Genomic DNA, 15,401 nt, shown 5'->3' with positions numbered 1-15,401 from the left:
TTATTTTCTAAAAAAAAAAAAAAAAAAAAAAAGTCCATGAAAATTGCATCCTTTGTAAGGATCCACACCAAGATATTTTCAATTTTTTTTAAATCATAATTTCTACAGTGAAATTTAATAGGCACACACAAAAACTCATCTCTAAAAAAAATTAAAGTTGGAATAAGAAAAAGTTAGGAGCAATATGTGAAATACAGCTGAAGCTGAATATCCTACACTGAAGAGATAGTTTTACAAAACCTAAACATAAAGCAGAGATTTCATTATTGAACCTGGGAAACACAACAGCACTTTTTCCTAAGCAGCCTAAGTTTTAATCTCCTACTTTTGCTTTTTTTAAGTTCTTTAAAGGAAAGTTTTTAAAATTTTCCCTAAAGGAATAAAACCACTTTCAAATGCCTGCTTCCATCAACAAAACTAGTTCAGGATGCATATAGAGGAGAGCAAAGATTTAAAACTTTCAGGTAAAAATCTTAAAAACACTAACGGCAAAAAATTATTAATAACTAAGACTCCTCCACATAACATGCTGAATTATACAACATGTTAGCTTTGCTAGTTAAATGAAAAAAAAAATCACCAAAACCCATAATGGGATCCACTCCAAATTTCTTGTTGCTCGGGTCACTACGGCTGAAATCTTGGGATATGATATAGCTGACATCCATCTGGTGGCAAGTACTCCCAGTGAGCAAGCACCTACCTTCTGCTAGACAATGGGTCTCAAGACCTTGAAGAGATACTCTATACACACTACTATACAACATTAAATGAATGGATAGAGAGGCTGCTCCATAATTCTTCTGCATCAGCTCAAACCCCTAGCTGATATAACTATCATAAAATAATCTCTCTACCATAGTGAAGTTGAAAGTCTTATAAACGTTTGAGAACCTCATCATCTATTTTTCTAAATACAGTTTTAAAGTTTCACTTACTGAGCTACAGAATTCCTTTCTAAAAATCAACATTTAAAAATGCTCCCAAAGAAAGTTTCATTTAGCTATCATGAAGCATGCACAGATATTAACAAAATTTCCAAAGACTGTGATCTTTCTCCTAAGATATGATAATTAACTTCTTTAACTAATATGGGTAGTTATGCTATTTTTTTATTTCTTTAAGATCCTGTTCTCAGTAGTAATTGAATGTCATTATTTAATAAAAACTATAAAGTTATATTGTACACAATCACTAACAAGTTCAATATTAAAGTTCTGCAGTTACATGTTAGCCTGATAGAAGTAATGAATTTTAGAATTTCATGGGCTTTTTTAAACAAGGCATTGAAACACATGTCATTTTTTTTTCACAAATGAAGCCTCAGAATAAGCCTCCCTTCATCAAAGTTAGAAATTCCCCTGCTATGTAGCAGTTCTAGTCTCACCAGCTAACTCTGGGAAATCACAGGAAAGCCAGAGGAAGCCAAGTTACAAAACTGAAACTAAGCAGGTGTCTTCATTGTTAGAAGTGAGCACAATGAGAAAAAGGGGCGGGGGGGGGGGGGGTGTGGAGGGAGGAAGAGGAAAAAAAAAAGAGTAAACAGACAGCCAAAATCCATTTTATTTCTGATATCTGAAAACCTACAGCTAATCAAAAAAGATGCCTCTATCTACACATATGGGTGTATAGGAGTATCTATCCTTTAACCTGATAACAAGCAACAGCACAAGAAAATTTGCCTGGCCCAAAGAAGCCTGCCTCCTCCTCAAGCCCTGCCATTATGGAGCGCAAATCCCCACCTGATTTTGCCATGCTCAGACCCACCGTACATCACAGGACACAACTTTCTCGTGACACACACGTTATTACCCCCAGTGGGACCTTTTTACACGCAGGCTCCACAGTGAACAAAAGTTCATTGTCAAGCTCAGTGCTTGGGCCCAAACAAATATCCAAGAGGATAGAAGGGGGAGAGAAAGGGAGAAAGTGCTCCTATCTGCAATTATAAGATTTGCAGGCCATCACCGTTACTTACAATTAAAAAGTGGGAACAGGTGTAGCAGATATCATAGTTTGATAGCTGAACAAAGAATATTACAGCACGTGACTGAAATGTGATGACATTTGTTCACCAATCGAAAACAAAAGCCACTCTCCAATGGCACTCTTTCCTCCACCCCCAAGAATTAGGAACTTAGAAATTTCTCCATATTGAAACACATCTGTTCATAGCCTTATTTTTTGACACTTGAGAAGAAGTTGAATGAAGAGCTCCATGCGTTAATAAAATACGAATTCACCCAAAAAACCTCAGCGTACTAAACCATCAGCACCCACCAAACTGCAGAGGTGGTGGAGAAGAAAGCTCTACCGACAGTGAAGCACGGAATAATAAAGAACAGGAAAAAACAAAACAGACACCACCACAAAAAGAAAAAAGAAAAAAAAAAGAAAAAAAATCCTGCAGGAAGGCAAGTGAAGAAAGGAAAGGAACATGCATAAGAGGACTACACCAAATGGCAGAGTCCCACATAGATCCCCACTCCACCTACACGGGCGCAGGAGGGAGGGAAACAAACCAAAATAAAGAAGTGTCCGTGCCCAGTGCTGGGGCAGGCGTGGGCACCCCCGGCCCCGTACCTGTGCGGGAAGGGCAGACCCAGGGCGAGGGGAGCAGGCCCGGCTCCGGAATAACAAGTTGCTGAAGAAACGGAATTTTCCCGGCGCTGCTCGGGCCACAAAGACGAATGAAAGGAAGGAGGGAAGAAAAAAAAAAAAAAAAAAAAAAAAAAAAAAAAAAAAAAAAAAAAAAGAATGAAAAGGAAAAAAAAAAAAAGAAAAAAAAAAAAAAAAAAAGAAAAACCGCAGCAGCGGATTTACTACGAATTATCCATCACCGAGAGCAGCATCATTTCCCAGATAATAATAAAACTTCCCCGACAGCATCGCGGCGAAGGACCCGACCGAGAGAAAAGGGCCTGGAAATAATCATCCTGAAGGAAACCGGAGGGGAGGGGATAAGCCTCCCTCCCCCACCCCATCCCCAGTGCAATGTGTCATCTCCTTCCCCTGCTCCTCCCCCCAACCCCAATGTGTCACCTCCTCCTTTTACCCCAAGTGTCACCCTCCTCCACCTCTCCCGCTCCCGCTCGCAAACTTCTGCCGGGGAGGCCGGGGGGCCGCCCCGGGACGCTCCGCTATTCCCCGCCACCCCCCCGAGGGAGGGGCCGGGGGCCGCGGCGAAGTTGCTGCTCCTCATCGCCAAGTTGGCCGGAGAGTGCGGGGCGCGCCGGCGCCATCCCGGGGGGCGCGGGGGGGAGAGGGGGGGGACGGCGCCCGGGGGGCGGGGGGGGCAGGGAGGAAGAGGAGGAGGAGGCGAATCCGAAAGGTGGGATACTACACCCTGCTGGGCGGCGGCGGTGCTGCTGCGGGCCGGCCGGGGTCCCCCTGGCAGGACCTCTCTGTGAGGGGGAGGACTCTTCTTCATAGGGGGAGGGTGCCGGCGCCGCCGCTCCTCTGGGCCTCCCTGTCCCCCTCTTCTGGGCGCCTCTCTCTCTCTCCTCTCACTTTCTTTAAGCTAAGCGGGGAGTGGAAGATGGTAGGTTGCTCCCTTCTCCTCCTCCTCTTCGCTCGCTCTCGCCTCTGTGGGGTCCTTTTCCTTCCCCCTCTCCGCGGGGGGCTCCTCCTGCGGCGGGGAGGAGGGAGCGGGCGGGGAGGGCGGCACGAAGCCGAAGAGGCGCAGGAGGAGAGAAACTGTAACACAAAAACAAGCCGAGAAGCTGAACTCTTCTTCAATCCCATTCACCCGGCCCGGCCGCAGCACACCGCTCGCCGGGATCCCTCCGCCGCCGGCCTCCCTGCCTGCCTGCCTGCGGCGCGCTCCCGACACGCCGCCGCGCGCGCCCCCCGTCCGCCCCGGCCCGGCCCGGCCCGCTGCTGGAGACCGCCGGGGAAGCGGGGACCGGCGGGCCCACGCCCACGCTTCCCCCCTCCCCGTTGCAACGGCGGGACGCCGCCGGCAGGGCCCGGGCCAGAGTAAGGGGGGCAGCTAGGAGGGCGGGCTCGGCGGCTTCTCCTGAGGGGGGACTACTTGACGTGTCGGTGCGGCGAATTTATTTCCCTTTGCCTAAGGAACGGGCTGTGCTGCGGCCCCCATTGCCTAGGGAAAAAGCCCGGATGTAAAGTGAGTGAAACTAAAGTAGAGTGAAGTAGGGCACCAAACTCTGCCGGAGCAGCGGCGCCGCCGGCCGCGGCCGCGGGGGGCACTGGGCGACCGCACCACCCCGCACCGCCGGTACCGGGCGGCCGTGAGGGCGCGGGGGCCGGGGAGAGCAGTGCGGGGGCGGCCGCGCGCCAGCCGAGACCCCCCCCCCCCCGCCCCCCCACGTACACACACACACACACACACACACACACACACACAGACACACAGACACACAGACACACACAGACACACACAGACGCACACACCCCTCCCTCCCTCCCCGGCCGGCCCGGCTGCGCGGGGCTCGGCGGGGGCGGCGCACGGGTGCGCGCGCGGGGCCGCGCGCAGGAAGCGGAGAGCGGTGGGGAGGAGGGGGGGTGGCGGCGCGCGCGGGCGGGAGGAGCCGGCGCGCGGGGCCCTGCCGCGAGGGGCTCCGCACAGGAAGTTGATGCAACAGGGCCGCGGGAGGGGGGGCGGGGGGCGCGCGCAGGAAGCGGCGGCGGGAGGGAGCGCGGGAGCGCGGCGGCCTCGTCCCCGTGGATGAGGCGCGGATGCGCCACGGCCCGTTCGCCCGGGCCAAGGGCCGCCCTCTCTCGCTCGCTCCCTCCCCCCCAGCATCGCCGGCCCTGCCATGTTATTCGAAGGAATAGCGCACACGCTCTCCGCGCGGCCGGGTAGGAAGGGAGGGTGTTCCCTCCTCCTCCTCGCCGTTCACGCAGCGGGCTTGGCTTATTTATTTATTAACTTACTACTCCAGTGCCGGGCGATGCTGCCATTTGCTTTCGTACGAGCGGCGGCGCATCAGCCTTCTCTGCTTTTTTTTTTTTTTTCCCCTCCCCATTCCTCTTCCAATTCCCCTCCAGAATAGGAAAAGAAAAAAAAAATAAAAACACAGAATTTTTTTTTTAAAAGGAAGAAGGAACCAACAAAAACCAACCGTGGCGAGTGAGAAACTTTCATGGGCAGGTTCAAAGCAGGGAAGTTAACACGCCATGGATTAGAATGTTTCTGCGGCACTCGTTGGCGTGGAAATCAAATTTACGTGACTTGGGCTTCGGGGGCTCCTCGGTCCCTCCCTCGTACCCTCGGGCCGGTCTGGGCCCGCCCGTCCCGGCGGCTCGGGGACCGCGGTCCCCCCGCTTCCCTGCCACTGCACAATGAGCTGCTGGGGGCTGCCCGAACGCCAGCAGCCAACCCATGCAGGGTCAGTCCTTATCTGCAGTACACTAGCTTAAGTTACGGGCATGCCCCTGTGCGTCTCCGGCTTCCGAAAGTCGCCGGAGTCTCAGAAACACTTAAACCCTCGCATTTCTGTCGGAGCTACCATTGCTAAAAGCAGTGGGACGTGTTCTGGACGCCGCGGGATTTGCATCAGCTCTCACGAAAAGCCGGGATTTGATGCAATGCAAAACTGATTTTTTTTTAAAATAGCCTCTTATATCGCTTTATTCCTTCGAAATGCTCACAAGTTGTGATGAAAAGTAAGTGCGTTATCTCTGCAAATGCTTCAGGAAGCCACGATGAACTCTTTATTATATTGTGAAACTAAATCCATAAAGCAGTCATGATGAGTAACTCAGGGACAAGTCGTAATTGGGCAGAAACACACAGTTTTATCATCTGGAGGATTCTAGAGGGCTCAGCGTGAGTGAGAACTTACAGCGAGGTTTCCTCTCAACTGTAAAAAAGAGATCTATAAGCCATTGTTTATTTAATTACTGTTAATTTTCCACCTCTTTTCCATCAATTGGTTGCCAAGTTCTGTGTGATTTAATAGTGAACTTTACAACATTTAGTGCCCTTCTTAAAGCTGTAGCTCCTGGACTCATACAATTATGCAAGAAACTCAGGCTTATTTTTTTTTAATGAAGTCTCTAGCCTGTGGGTTTGTGGATGTGACCTTAAAGACACAAACCTTAAATGCACACAAAGCAAAAGATATGAAGCAAATAGAGTAAACTAAAAATGCCTTTATTTTCTTAATGTCATATTGTTTGGGTTTTTCTTTATGAGGCAATCTCTCCTACTCAGTATTTTTTTTCCTTTTCTTTTTTTCTCTTTTTTTTCCTTTTTTTGCAAGCCAGGTATGATACTAAACAGTAGGGTTGAAGAATACTAAGAAAAGGAAAACACAGAAATTATATCTGGGTGCTCATTAAATAGTTACTGATAGGTGCACAGTTCCTGGGATATCAGGTAAGGTCACATGCACAAGACCACCAGAAATCTAGCAGCCTTCACAATAGAATTTTCAATGTGTCCAACTGTAACAAGAAGTGTTATGGTTAGTATAACTGAGATATTAGATATTACACTATTTATAATAAGTATATATTTGCTTTTTATACTTCTTTCTACTTTCTTTCTACAGCCTTTGAATAGATCAAGTGAGCTTGGCCTAAGCTCTATTACTTGTTAGATTTAGCTTGTAGTTTGCTGTGATTTCTCCTGTGGCTGGGGTGCTGCCCAGCCCCCTCCCTCCTTAGCCCTCCAATCTCAAATCCATAACCAATTTTTAACCCCTGCTGAAAATCTCAGCTCCAATACTCAGATTTTCCCTCCTCCATGTAAACTTTTACTACCAGCACTTTAGGCTGTAGAGGCCAAGTGTTACAGCCAAGCCTGGATTTTGATTTTACCTTCAGTTCATTTGAAGCAAGGAGTCAGCTTACTCTGAAAACAATCAGACCAGAGTTGCTTTTGTCCTTCAGATTTTTTTGATAGAGGCACCAGAAAAATAAATAACCGAGTAAAGCCTGTTTGTTTTGGTGTTTTTATCTTTCTGGTTAACAAGCAAGTTGAAAGAATCTAGAATGAGTGATTTAAGTGTTATTAGAGATTCGGCATGTTTATTTTGCTGAGGAGTCAATACACACAGCCCAAAGTTTGTTTTTTAATGATGAACTTTGGACAAAGTTCAAAGGAAAAATAATCATCAGCTGTTACTGTAGATGCACGCAGAAATTTTTCATGGTTTGTCTTAGAGCCCAGACCATGATGAGTATCTTACAAACTACCCACAGAGATGTCTGGGTCATGGCAAAGTAGAGTGGCTCAGACCATTTTCATAGAATCATAGAATCGTTCAGGTTGAAAGGGATCTTAAAGCTTAACTAGTTCCACCCTGCCTGCCATGGGCAGAGACACCTTCCACTAGACCAGATTGCTCAGGGCCCCATCCAGCCTGGCCTCGAACACTTCCAGAGATGGGACATCCACAGCTTCTCTGAGCAACCTGTTTCAGTGTCTTGCCATCCTCACAGTGAAGAAATCTCTTTCTAACATCTAATCAAAATCTACCCTCTTTCAGAATAAATCCATTATCCCTTGTTCTATCACTATACACCCTAGTCAGAAGTGCTTCTCCAGCTTTCTTGTACACTCCCTTCAGGTATTGGAAGGCTGCTATAAGGTGTCCTTCAGGCTGAACAGCCCCAACCCTCTCAGCCTGTCTTCACATGAGAAATGCTCCAGCCTTCTGATCATCTTCATTGCACTCCTCCAGTCTCTCTCCAGCAGATCCACATCACTCTTATGTTGGAGACCACAGAGCTGGACAAATCACTACAGTTTCTCATAAGGTGCCATGAGAGCAGAGGGGCTGAATCCCCTTCCTCACCTTGCTGCCACGCTGCTTTTGATGTGGCCCAGGATGCTGTTGGCTTTCTGGGCTGCGAGCACACATTGCTGGGTCGTGTTGGACTTCTCATCAACCAGTCTGAACTCAGCAGTTTAAGCCACAGACCTTGATTATCACAGACATGCCAAAAGTCTTTCCTTTAAAAACTGCACATGTGCACTTTGTTAAGACTTACAATGCTGAAGAGAAGCGGTTCCTGCCTCTGTGCTACTTAGCTTCACTTCCACGTCAGCAAAAAGGGCCCCCGTTTGTGTATATGAAGAATTCACCTTCTAGTAGCATGAGAAGTGGTTTCATGTACAAAATGGAAAGCAATGGTATCGTCAGATGCACAGCTGAATGTTTGAATATACGGACTGGTTTTGTACGTTGGGTCTATGCAGAGATATCTACCATGATTTCCTTTCAGTGAAAGGAAATCTTGCTAGAAGGTTAGGGAAAAAATCCTCCTTTGCTTGTTGAGTCTTTGTGCACAAAGTTGACCCACACACCTCTGCCTCTGAATGTGATGTTTGTGCTGCTTATCAAAAGTCATAGTTCAGTTTGTCTGGGTTTTCCACTTTCTGCTTGATCACATCACTCTGGATGCTCGTCCAGTCCCCTTTGCCTAGTTTTTATCCTAAGAGCACTTAGAAATACAAGCCAAATACAAAGCCTTATCAAAGTTAGTGGAAAAGTCACAAAACTCAACAGGATTTGATGAGACCTTGTAAGCAGCTGCTAGATTTTATTTCTCATTGAATATTATTTCACCAGTTTGGATAATTTCAGAGAAAGAAGCACAGTCCATGTAAAGTATTCATGCAGGGGCATCTCAAGAATAATAGTCATTGCTAACAGTTATGGTACCAAGTGTCCAAAATAAAAAGTTACATCATAACATGCTAGCTTTGCTATAGCCAGCCCATCTTGCAGTGCTGTTTGTTGAGAATACTTAGAACAAAATCTGAGAAGATATTAGTTAATTAGTTAACATGCATAAACAGTCTTCTAGCAACTTGTGTTAAAAAGAATTAGCAGCAAGTGCACTAACAGGTCACAGATTAGGCTGACAGTGGAACAGTCACATAGCACTTTTTGTTCCCCTGACTTTCAGCAACAAAACTACCTTAAAAACTAAACCAAGAGTTAGTTACTTGCCTATTACTGTTTTTCACTGTGCTTTTGGCAGGAATGGTAGATGGCTGCAACTAAAAGGGAAGATAGCCTGTGCAGTTTAATAATGAAAGCTATAAGACCATTTCAGGCAAGACATAGCCCAGCCTAAGAAAACAGTTGGGAATCTGTCTTTCTCATCAGTGTTTGAGCACAGGGTTATCTCACCAGCAGGATCCAGGCAAAGAGTGCCTTCCACAAGCAAATATCTTCCCCTTCCCAGGTCAGGGAAGGATAGGGCAACACTCACTTCCAGACGATAAGGAAAATTAACCAGACTGTTTAGACCACCAGTTGGGACCAGAGTCTGAAAACATGATGAGCATGAGGCACTCACCATTAAGGACGTCAGCATAAATGGAAACTGCATTGCTTAACACAACAACTTCTGACTTTGACTGTGGATTATTGCCTTACACAGAAGTTATTTCCTACAGCAGCCAATGAAGCAGACCCCTGCTTACCCTGTCTCATCCCAAAGTGACTTTCTGACTTGTCAGCTGTCAGTTGGTCCAGCCAGGAGTGGTGCAGCTGCAAATCTCACTCTCCTGAATGCTCTGCCTGGGAGGCAGCTAGGGTGAGCTAAAAACAGTCATAGGAGTGCATTGTCCAGGATCTATATCAGGTAAAAGTAATTCAACATTTAGGCTGCCCTGTTGCTTTTGTAAAATTCATGTTCTCCAGGCTGCCCTCAGCAGCTGAGCCAGAGAAGGCCTGTCAGCACAGCAGTGGGATTTCACTGGAGATGCAAGCTCTTCTGAGAGTAGCCTTGAAAGGAGACTGTGTCCTGCTGTCTCTTCCCCTGCTCACTTACTGCTTTGCTTACCAGAGGCATCGGTTATTTCATACAGAAAGTAGAGGACCATAGCTCAGAGGGGGTAGCCTGGCCTATTGCACCAGAGAGCACAGGGAACCTGTGAGGACTCACTGCTGTCTCTTACCTGCCAGCAGCTCCCAGGGCTCCTCTTCCTTGGCTTCCCTCTTAGGCTTTCAGTCCTGTTAAGGTTTCGATATGTAAAGTCAGGAAGGTTGTCAGCTCCTTATGTAATCTGACCTCCAGCAAAACACTATTTCAACCAGTACTTCCGTAGCAGATCTGCAATTAGGGGAGGCCAGAGAGCATTTTACCTTTCACAAGCCATGCTTGCTTTCTTCTTCTGCATGTGCATCTGCTTTTAGAGAGACTGGTGATGTTGCTGCTTCTATACTGAAGGAAGATCTGAGGAACGATATTTTCTCTGGGAATCAAGAGGAATGGGTTTCCTTGCCTTTTTTTTTTTTCCTTTCTCCTTATGTAGAATTGAGCAGTCATAAAGGGGACATTACTCATGGCTCTCAGGTGGCTGGCTAGGCTGACTAAGCACGGTTTCAGATCCTGTACACTGTTTAGAATCACAATGAGCTAGAGATTGTGTGCCAAGATGCAAATGGCCCAGGGAAAGGATCCTCATTTTTAAGCCAGCAGTATGAGGTATCCTAGGAGCAATTGCAGTTCCATTATCAGATAGAAGAAACTGTTTTTGACTCATTGTCCTTCTTGTTAAACAATATAATGCCCCCTAATTCAAGCTGATTTGTTGTAATGTTGGTCACCCTACTAAATTTTTCAGCTGGCGATTGTTGGACCATTAGTGATTAGAGATATCTAGTCTCCATCAAAATGCCCTTTTCCAGATGCTTTCACAAGAATTTTTCCACTTCTATTTTTGAGGAACTTGGGAAAAAATGTAGAATTGGAAAACGGTGGATGGAAATGAAACCACTGAGTACGTTTTCAAGGATTGCTGAAAGGAAATGACAACTTTTGTAATGAAGCATTTCGGTGTGTCACTAACCTGATAAGCAAATAGAAAAGCAGAGTGGTAAACCAAGGGCATGAGCCACAGACCAAGACAACAGCTACCAGGATGTATTGCAGGCATATAGACATCTCAACAGCCTCCCACATGCCCAGAAATCAGATATTGTGTCAAACAGCAACCAAAAAAAACCCCATCAATTTCTGTGAACAATAAAACACCAGTAGATGGAACATAAAGTCTTCTTAGTCCTTTTAGGTGTCAATGGTCATTTTGGCACCTTGAGGAGAGACATCATAAAGCAAAGTCTGCTCCAAAGTCCAAGGAACATATAATGTAAAAGGTCACTAAGAGGAAAGACAGGGAATCAGAGGACCTAAGGAAAACTACAGGATGATGATAATTCCAGGATGTTAAGTACTTCAAATATAAATACTGATTGTGGTTTTCAAAAATACTTCTGTAAATTTGTCCCCTAAACTCTTCAATATCACTAGATATATAAACAGCCTGGAGTTTGAGTGGATGGAACATCTGAAGAGCAATTAAGTTATCAATCTTAAGTATTTATTTAAACATATATTTGAGCCACCAGGTTGGGACTACCAGCTGAGCAGCATCTTGTCCTATAGAGTAATGTAGCAAGAGCATCAGTGTTTGAAAGCAAAAAAAAAAAAAAAAAAAAAGTAGTAAGCTTTAAGAAGTATTAAACTACTGGAATATTGTGTATTTATTACAGGTTGCCTTGACTTTACCCTGCTGGAAATAGCCCAGTATAGGCACAGGGACAAGGGAGGGAAGATGAGTTGTGAAACCAGTGTTATGAAGGGATGGGGAAGGGGGATCTAGGAGCAGAGCTGTGCCTGGCTTTGTATGCAAGAATAAGAGTTAACAGTGACTCAGTGGACAGAAAGGTCAGTGCTAGTACAGGTATTCAGAGTGAATTTTCATGGCCTAACAATAAATAGTGTTAGTCACCTCTAGATTATCTGGGATTAAGTGTATCATGGATAAAGACACCCCTGAGATGACTGATGCTGAATTAGCATGGTCTTGCTCACACAGCACCGTGCCACACAGCATTGCCTCTTCTGAGGAGCTGTGGTGCCCCTGCCATCATAACCTCTGGAGTCACTAGTCCTTCCTGATGGCATGACACCTCCTTCTCCAAGCTTCCTTGGCTACTTCTGGGCTTCTGCTTTGACTGTGTTATCTTGTCTTGCTGCTTTCTGGGATAATCCAGAGTTTAATGTGGCTGGCTTTTGAACGCAGTGAGAAGGGGCAAAGTAAAGATCAAAAAAAAGTCAATAAAACTGATGGACAGGGCAGGCATCTGCACAGTGAGACAATGCCCTTTTTATTTAGTCATGTCTTACAATACAGCTACCACATCATAAATTCAGAGACACATGTTTGTAGAGAGAGGTCCTCACAGATATTTTATTTATAATTGATTTTAATATCTTCCACTCAAGTCTTCTGTTGTTTGAGTGATAGGCAAGTTGCAAAATATATCACTCAAGACTTAGGGAATTGGGCAATTAAACATGTTTGTGTGTTCTTTGTGTTCAAAATTGATTAATAACGGTAAGATACACCAACATTGTGCTTTTCACCTAAAAGACAGTTAGATAATGTCAATAAATTCACAAATCTCATTGGCATTGCTTCTGTATTTGAAGAGCACACATAAGCATAAATGTATTTTTTTCTCACTACGAGGAACATAATGAAAAGTCTGTTTCTTTCAAAACTCTTATTAGGCTATCAAGTAGAAATCATAGAATCACAGAATATCCTGGGTTAGAAGGGGCCCACAAGGATAATGAGTCCAATTCCTGCCCTACACAGAAGAGCCCCTGTAATGACACCATGTGCCTGAGGACATTTTCCAAACACTTCTTGAGCTCTGTCAGGTTTAGTGCTGGGACCTTTTCCCTGGGGAGCCTGTTCCAGTGCCCAGCCACCCTCTGGGTGAAGAACCTTTTCCTAATATCCAGTCTAAATCTCCTCTGACACGACTTCAGGCCACTGCCTTGGGTCCTGTCAATGGTCACCAGAGTGAAGAGATCAACATCTGCCCCCTCTCTTCCCCTCATGAGGAATTTGTAGACTGCAACAAGATCTCCCCTCAGTCTTCTCCACCTGAACAGACCAATTAACCTAAGCTGCTCCTCATACAGCTTCCCCTCCAGGCCCTTCACCACCTTCATTGGCTCCTTTGGACACTCTCTAATAGTTTCATGCCTTTCTTATATTGTGGCACCCAAAAACTGTCCCCAGCACTCGAGCTGAGGCTGCCCCAGTGCAGAGCAGAGCAGGACAGTCCCCCCCCTTGCCTGGCTGGCACTCCAGGACACGCTTGGCCTTCCTGGCTGCCAGGGTACTGCTATCTCATAATCCACTTTCTGTCGACCAGGACCCCCATGTGCCTTTCCTGTGGCACTTCCCTCCAGCCTCTTGTTCTCCAGTCTGTCCACACACCCAGGGTTGCCCCATCGCAGGTGCAAAATCAGGCACCTGCCCATGTTAAACTTCATATGGTTGATGAATGCCCAGCCCTCTGATTTGTCAAGGTCTCTCTGCGGGGCTTCCTGCTTTCAGGGAGTCAGCAGCTCCTCCCAATTTTAAGTATCACTGGCAAACATACTTAGTATGCCTTTGAGTCCTGCATCCAGTTCTTCAATGAAAATGTTGATAAGCACTGGCCCCAAGATGGAGCCCTGCAGAACCCCAGTAGTGACCAGCTGCCAGTCTGATGTCACCCCGTTCACTATAATCCTTCGTGCCCGACCTGCAAGCCAGTTGCTTACCCATCACATGATGTGTTTATCCAGCTGTGGCCTGGACATTTGAAGGATGCTGTGAAATACAGTATCAAAGACTTTGCTGAAATCCAAAAAGATTACTTCAACTAGCTTCCCTTAATCAACCAGGTGGGTTTCCTTGTTATAAAAGGAAGATAAGTTTGACAAGCAGAACTTTCACCTTATGAACCTATGCTGGCTGTGGCTGATAATCATGATGTCCTTCAGGTGTTTTTCAATAACTCCCAGAATAATCTTGTTCATATGATTATGCCATTTTCAGGTCATGACAATCATGACAGGACATAATTTGTTTGTCTTGCAGTGGACTTGGAAACACCACATGGAATTTGAATAAAAGCCTATGATAGTTTGAAAACATTACAAAGTTCCAGGTCACCTTAGTGTCACTGGTAATATCAGTGGGGCTCCTGAAAACATTCTCTCAGTGCTTGCCATAAGTTAGGTAGTTAAACAAGGAGCTGAAAGTTATCTGAAGTGTACGAATTTCAACAGGAGTTTGTATTTTCTCTATTTATGAAGCCATTATGCACCCACTCCCTCAGAGCAAGCTGAAGGATATTGTTTCAAAAAAGACACACTAGAATTAGAAAGGCAGCAGAAGGGATAGGGAATAACTTTCACCTTGAGGAAAAAACCAACCTGGGGTCTAGGGCATTTCGAATGAAATAACATAAACTGAAGAGGGAATATAAGAGGCCTGCTAAAGGGAGAGGAGCATGGAGAAGGAAAATCAGGATTGTTCACCATCAAGTTGCAAGAGTAAGTGCTACTGAGTGAAATGATTAGACAATGTTTGAAACAAACAAAAAGCAATAGTTTTTTGCTCAATGCATAATCACATTTGGAACTCATTGGTGCAAGATTTCATGGACCCTGATAGTATAAATGTGTTCAGAAAGGCATGAAACAAATCTACTGAAGGATACAACATCTGACTCAGCAAGCAGTTTTACCAATGATTGCCAGAGGCTCATGGGGGAAGATCCTTCTGGATACATCCCATTTCTTACAACACCCCTTAAAAATCTTAGTTGGGACATTTTCAGAGAAAGCCTGCTCTAGATCACCCACCTTTGGTCTCCTTCAGTATCACCACTTTTATGAGTTCAGGAATAAAGGAAGCAGTAATATTTCAGTAAATGAGAAAAAAATCTGTGCATGAGGCTTCTGTATTCATGAGTGCCAATGGTATACAGGCTGGTATACAGGCTTTGCTCTTGAATAAAGTGAAACTACTTGTACTGTGGGTCGGATTTTCTTCTTCTGAGAATGAAAACAGGCCTTACATTGTCATTCATATCACATTTTTTGAATGAGGCGCAGTTTATCTTTCAATAAAAACACTGTTCTGGGAGGAATCACATAAGGGGGCTGTTTGAAAGCTGTGGAGGAAATGGACTGAATGTCCTTACTAAACCAAAACAGTTTGATCCTTCATCTCCACCACTGTTCCCAGGCAGCCAGCACTAGCGTGGGGACTGCCCAGTGGTGCTGGTGACTGCTGGGCCTCTGTGGTGGGTTTGTAGCTATCCACCAGCACACTTCCATCCCAGGTAGCCTCTTCCCTGGAGAGGGGGAGATCAGGGCCAACTCTCATAGCAGCTTCTGCTTAGGGGCCACTGCTACATAGAGGAGGAAGAGGAGAAGGAGGAAGAGAAAGAAGAGGGAAGAATTCAGAAAGCATCAGAGTCTTGAGGGTTTATTTCCAGGCATGAGCACATCTGTCTGTAAACAGCTTGGTGAATGTGTATGAAGTACCACTGGTTCTGCTGAGGCGCACAAGAGAAAAAGGATGGCCAGGGGGAGCTGCAGGGGCTGGTTTGCTGAAA

The 15,401-nt window shown here is 45.7% G+C and overlaps 1 protein-coding gene across 7 annotated transcripts in view; it reads right to left on the bottom strand.

The window, feature by feature from the left end:
• PHF21A (PHD finger protein 21A) overlaps window positions 1–4,328 on the bottom strand; it is a 133,825-nt gene extending 129,497 nt beyond the window's left edge. For 2 of the 7 annotated variants that reach the window (XM_038137873.1, XM_038137866.1), the window contains exon 1: window positions 3,346–4,328. The gene's annotated coding sequence lies outside the window, so the exon portion shown is untranslated. The other 5 variants (XM_038137874.1, XM_038137872.1, XM_038137867.1 and 2 more) reach the window with 4 other exon arrangements.
• Between the last annotated feature and the right edge of the window lie 11,073 nt (window positions 4,329–15,401).

This window comes from Motacilla alba, chromosome 5, assembly GCF_015832195.1.
Source record: "Motacilla alba alba isolate MOTALB_02 chromosome 5, Motacilla_alba_V1.0_pri, whole genome shotgun sequence".
In the NCBI taxonomy this organism is placed as follows: Eukaryota; Metazoa; Chordata; class Aves; order Passeriformes; family Motacillidae; genus Motacilla; species Motacilla alba.
The sequence above is the reverse complement of the archived record's forward strand: the minus strand, read 5'-3'. Positions and strand labels throughout refer to the sequence as shown.